Here is a 6,883-nt window from a genome sequence, read left to right on the forward strand (position 1 = left end):
GGGCCCGGCCGGCTTCCCTGACCCTCTGCTGCCCGCTCCCAAGTGGCAGATGGGCACTCGCTCCCCCTCCAGCAGCATCAATTAAAAAAACCCACCCCAGTCTGTGGCTGCAGCTGCTCGGGCTCTCTAAGGGTGGCGCTGGAGAGCCGCGAGTGAAGCCGGGATGTGATCAAACGGCGCTAGATCCTGATCTGAGGGAGAGACGCCCACGCCACGGGAGAACAAACAGACTTAACCTGTTTCTTCAGGGAACGAAATGCGCTCAGTCAGGTAGAGCCACCTTCTCCTTTCCGCCTCGTCCAGGTTTACAAGGGCACAAGGCACAAGCCAGGCAGCGCTGTCAGCCCCCCACCCCTCTCCCTCCACACCGAGCCATGCAGCTGCGGGAGGGGGGACAGCTCTGCCCCAGCCCGGGTGGTGGAGCCTGCTGAGACTTAGGAGTAATTACTGCAGTATCAGAAAAAAGACACACACACACACTGAGATCTAGGGGGAGTAGCTATTGCAGCATCAGAAAAAAGAGAGCCTCAACACACCCACCCCCGGCTCTGTTAGGCTTGGGATGGGCGCAGACACTCGTTTCTGGCCCCAAGCCTGGGAAAAGCTACTTCACCCCCCACTCCACTATCTCTTATTTATGCCAGCTGCCCTGTGTCTCCAGAAATCACCATTCTGTCAAATACTTCACTGAAGCAAAGCAGGCCCCCAGTTGCTTCTCAAAACAGGAAAATACAACACTTAAGAAAAAATAAATACTAATAAACCTTTAAGAAACAGGGCTTCTCACTTGGGAACTAGTACAATGCTATTGCTAGAAGCTGCACTCGCTATGCCAGAGAGAATTCTCTCCATGGAGTGAGGGAGTGATCTGTAGGCATTTATGCACAAAAAAAGAACATGCATAGTATGTTTTCAGTATTTTCAGGTGTTGTATTTAAAGCCATAACCTGTGCATACAAATGAAGATCTATTATTAGGTAACAGACTTTTTTTTATGGAGATCTGGATTTGTTGCAGGATTTCAGTATTGGAAAAAGCTGCTGAGTACAGAATCTCCTTGTGCACCAGTGGGGTGTCATGGGCTATCCCCATAAACTTTAAAGAACTGTGGTGGTAGGATTACAGGAATCAATCCATGCATGGATAGATAGCAGTGATAAGAGGAGGCCCAGACACCCACTATATTTCAGATCATCTTAAATAAAAAAAAAAACAAAACAAAGCAAAATAATCATGTGGACTCTGTACTTCATTGTGGAACAATATACTTAAATGTATAGATCTGGATATGAGCTGACTTCCCCCTGCCCTGCCCTTGTACAATGATAAAGTGCATCCTTTTCAAATCAGGAAGGGATGAGTTACCATATTAGTATTGTAATATAGATATGTAGGTAGATCTTACACTACTTACGTATTCCAACTCAGTGGGCAGAAATGTCATTAATAGGAACTCTTGATGATCTGGATCAGTATTGCTTGTTCTGTGTAAGGTTCTCCACTTCCTTTATTTGTTTGCGTAGAATAATCCAAGATAAAACAAATCTTTCCAAATGTTAAGAATCTCTTTTAAGTCATGATGTCTAGCATCCCATTCCCTACATGTATTTAAACTGGAAGCCTTGCCCAAGCAAAGGTTTGGCATCTAGCCAAGGCGAGAAGTTTCAAAGCAATAGATAATGTGTAGCCTCCTGAAGAACTCACTTGTTCATAGTCTGTTTAATTCCTACAGCCTTAAAGAATCCAGGTAGCTGAAAGGAGCTGATATAATCTCCAGATCAACTTAATAATAATAATAATTCATGATACTAAAAGAAAATATATAGTCTTTAGCTTAAAGAGTATGCAAAATAATATGCAGGTTTCAATCAAGCAAGCAGTATAAAACTGAGCCATTTTAGCTATTGTTAACAGTGGCAATAATTTAAGAAAATTCATTAAAGAACACCTTTGGGTAACATTACTGCTAATTATTTAATTGCAAGCATTCCCAAGGGAAAGCATGTTAATTATAAAGTAATAAAGCCAGTTGTTCTAAAGCTTGATTCAGCAGATTTTATTACCAATTTAGTCTTTTTTAAAAAGCAAATTTCTTAAATCATCTGATAAAAGCAACACCAACAATTGTGTGCATCCCCCTTATGTTACTAATACGTAAGAGCTATATTGTTGTATCATTATTGATTTATTCCCAATTTATAAATCCAGCTAAGTTGAATAAATGCTGTGAGCAAGTTTACCCCTCTGACCTTAAAAAAAGCAAATGAACACTGAAACTGCAACAAGATTTAAAGTGCAAAACAATTTTTAATAGACACAAATGCAATACTGTATATGTCATCCTTTACTCAGCCAAGTCAATATTAAAACAAATCTGTTACCTGTTTGTTATCTTGCAGCTGAGTGCAGCTTTGAGAGATGGCCTTATGCAACCAAGTTCTCTCCTTATTTATGGCATCCTGCCCTTCGGAGATCTTTGTGTAGCTTATACTTGCACAAGAACCAGACGTGACCATTTTAAATTACCCTTACAACCTGAGAAATTAAACTGTGTTCACAGTAGCCACTACAAGTTCTACCTTTCTCCCACCAGCTTTTCAAGAGGTCAGAAGTTCTGTCTCCTCTTGTTTCTCTAAAACCTACTCCCATTCACCCTGTTGGGACATCTCATTTAAAAACTGAAATCAAAACTGTTGAAAACATCTTTCTGTGATTTGTAAACCTTGGCATAAACCTTATGTTCATGGCTTCTTGTACTAATCTTTGTGCAGTAAATCTTTGGGGAATTAGTACTTTGGTACTTGCTATTGTTTTTATTAGGGTAAAACCACTTCAGCAGCTGTTTTTCTTTTGTTTTTCACACTGAAGACAGTGTTTTGTGGGAAAACTTATGCTTCCATAATGTGGCACCTGACTCTTTTAATTCTTTTTTGTATCTATACTGACATTTATGTAATCTAAACCAACCCAGGCATGCACACATTCTATACATGCTGTATGTGTTCCTTTTTATAAGGTGTCCCCCCAAAAATACATTTATATTATGTGTACACCAAAGAAAACGAGGTGGATTTCAAACTACAGTTCTTAAAGAAGTGTGCCAGAAGTCTAACTGAAAACATTTTTCCTGTCCTTCCTATTACAGTGAAGCAAGAGGACGTGAGTCCAAATGAAGTCTATAATTTGATTTTTGGTGCTTTTCATTTCTACATCACTTAGTTTGGCTCTGATATTGCTTTACTTAGAAGGTAATTGCTGTGAGTTAAAGTGGTAAGTATGTGCTTTCTACTAACTCAAATGCAGCTAATGATAACAAAGTGAATAAAATAATAGGTTAATTGAAACAAACATTGGACTATAAGGACAAGTAATATTCTGAGAGGAGTGGGAAGAATCAAAGTTTCTAAAAAAATTAAATATATAGGAAAAATGCAGAAAAGAAAGTATATTTATATTTTAAAGTATGGATTTTTTGTTGTAGGGGTTTTTTTGTTTTTTTTGTTTTTGTACTGAGAAAATGAAAATTCTTCAAGTCCATGCATGAATAAACAAGTACAGCTGGGCAGCCTAATACATAATTTATACTGATCAGTCACTGCAGATCTAACCGAATAAAACCAAAATGAACACTAATTGTTTTGACAAACTGAAGTAGTGTATATGATGGTTTATTGTGAAGCTTGCTGCTTACTTTCCTTATATCAGTGGCTATTGTCACCAGTGATTTCTGCAAGATAGAAAAAAAACTAGACAAAATTAGGACAATATTAAGATGAATATCTTGTCATAGATACAGTATTTTAATTACTCCACATATAAGCAGAAAACAGAAAGAGCTAGCATCAGAAAAGAGGTAAATTGACAATGTGAAGCATGGAACTTATCTTGATTTACTAAGGGATGGGTAGTGGTTGCAGTAGTGCAGAATACAGTTAAATGCACAAGACAATATTTTTTACTAGATCAAGTTTGAAACACCAGTAGGGATAACTGAAAAGACTTTTCAATGGTTGTCTTCTGAAAAGGGAATGCTTAAAGAAGTTCATTTCCTTGAAATTTGTGTTCCTTGAAGTTTAGGTAAAATGTAAACTAGATTTTTAAAAAATCTATAGAAGTTTGCACAGTTTTGAGTACATGTTGGTATGTTGGGGAACTAATAGATATGCAATAAAATACATACAGTAACAAATCACAGGACTGGAGTGAAATAGTAACACTAAACTGACATTGGCCTTTTATTTGGTATGCCTGTTGAAGTAGTTACAAAGGTATCTCTTTACTTTTCCTCTCATTTAGTCAAACTGTAAAAGATCTTTTAACATTTTTCTTCAGAAATGAAAGTAAAGAGGAATCAGGAGTCAGGGCCCTCAAACAGAAATTCAGAGAGGGCCTCCCTATACAACACAGAGTTGTTCTTTCCTGTTAGCTTGCCCCATTTCCTACCTGTCAAAATGTTCCTTCTAACCATATCACCTTACCTTTACCCTCTGTGCTTCTGTCTCTGATTACCTCGGAACCAGACCCCACTCTATATGACAACTCTTGTTAATTCTTTATGGACTGAAGGGCCTCGGGGCACTACTCAGGTTGTTGGAATGGGCTTTATGCTCATGAGATGGACTGGAACTACAAAGGCAAGAGTGAGGTGTGGCAGTATTTAGGGCTTGGGTTTGGTCTATACTACAGATAGGGAAAGTCAGAGAGTTTATGTCTAGACCTGATTTCCCCAGAGTTTACATCTGGTTAGGTTATAATATTTGGAACTTAAAGAAATGTTTCTTTTAAATTTAGATGCAAAGTGGCTATTCAATGTTTCTGTCAAAATTTTATATTCTATATATCATGACCTTAGTGCAGTGAAGGCAAAATGTGTAGAACCTTCATAGAGTTTGAGGAAGAGACCTTTATGCTGCATAAAGGGCCCGTTATTTGGTCAGAGCAAGATTCGTGTGAAGCCAGGGGTAAAATCCACCTCTGATCTATGGGGTGTGCTAAGGTCACTCATTCATTTTATGTCCCTCATACTAATGTAATGTTGGTATTGATGATCTTAGAGGAATGGTATATTACAAATAATGTAGTGGAAGCTACAATGAGCATGTTTCCTCTATGGATCCAACAGAAGAAGACTAAGGCCAGGTACAAACATTACACTTTTACTGGTATACATGATCAGAAGCCGGTCTATACCCATAAACAGAACAAAAAATTGGTGCACAAAACTGGTCTTACTTGTAACAAAACAGAAGTTTGGTACATACAGAGTGGTTTAAAAATGACAGAACCTGGTTAAGATTTGAACCTCTCCTCCCCCTAAGGGCTAATGTGTGTTCTATTCATTACCAATCTAAACTATTCTGCTTACAGAAAACCATATGACTTAGCTTGATTCTGCATTGGATTCTTTGAATGTCTGTACCTAGCCTAAGTGTTCTGCTCAAGATCACAGAAGATATTAATGGCAGGTTGAGAAATCTAACCAGGGAGGCTCATGTCTGGTGCAGAATCATGATATTATGGCAGATGGTGGAGGAAACTGTAATTTAGGTGCCCGCCCCCCCCGGGGAAATTCCAAATCCTTTAGAAACCTAGGATCAGGAAGACACAGGGGTGGTTTAACGATACCTCATCCACCTGGGCTGCAAGTTCCTTGAGTTGACATAGGATTGTACTTCAAATATGCAGCCATGTAGGTTTCAGTTTGTGTCCACTAAAGTTGGTAGAAAGAATTTATAATGAAAGAGTGGTAATTTCCCCATCGTATCACTTGAATAGGGTGGTGGGGCCACTGCATTCATATAAATCATGACCCCCGCATAGCCCTCTGCAGCAATCTGTCTGTTGTCAGCATATTAGTGTTGGCTGGTGAAATTTCCATGGCTACTGTGTCATTGCCATGTTATTTCAAAATAGGTTAGCTGTGCTACACAGTGGGCAAGTCTACACATGCATTTAATGTGCCTGTGTTTTCTTTGCAGAAAATTCAGGCTCATTAAAGCACTCTGGGGTTCACGTCTACATGTGCACCCCTGTTGGGAACAAATTGCACCTGACAGGAGCAGCCCAGTCCACGGCTGCTTTACTCTGCCCCCCTGTAGCAACCAGGAGGAGCTCCAAGCTTTGGAAGAGACATGGGGGCTGGTTCCCATTGCTAGGGTCTGAGTACCCATGTGTGTGACAGGCAGCATCCCCACCAAGTGGGGACAGCTGTCTTGGTCACATAGGGATTGGGTCCTGATCCAATCTCCATGTGACTGTGATACATGAGTCCTGGCTACCAGGGCAGCTCTACTAACCACATGGAGATTGAGACAGGTCCTAATCCCCACATTTTGGAGAGACAGCTGCCATTACAGCCAGCACAGCTGCCACTACAGCCACCCCTGCATCGGAAGTAAATTGTTCCCAGTCAGCATCTACACATGCTCTACTGCACATTGGCTAATGTGCCATTTATCTAGTACCTGTACTTTCTGGTACTAGTAAATGGCACATTAGCCTAATTTACTGCCCAGTAAATCCCACACATGTATAGATGGTGACTCATTACTGTGCATTAGATTAGGCTAATGCACAGTAACGTGTCTCATGTAGATGCACCCACTAGCAATGACTATCATATCTTTATCTTGTTACAGTCTGGCTCCACTAATTTGTTTTTATTTAGGACTAGATTTTAATATTGCTTACTCACATTGAAAGTACCATACTTCACGGGCATTCTCACTGAGCTCAATCTGTACCATTTAATATGAAAAAGGATATTAGAACCTGGTTCTTATTTATCTTGACTTAAAATAAAAAAACCAGGTTTTAACCACAGGTTTCAGGTTTTAAATATAAGAGTTAGAAAATAATTGATGAAAAACAGAATTGTAACCTA

The sequence above is a fragment of the Crocodylus porosus genome, unplaced genomic scaffold, assembly GCF_001723895.1.
Source record: "Crocodylus porosus isolate Cpor-Errol unplaced genomic scaffold, CroPor_comp1, whole genome shotgun sequence".
Classification (NCBI taxonomy): Eukaryota; Metazoa; Chordata; order Crocodylia; family Crocodylidae; genus Crocodylus; species Crocodylus porosus.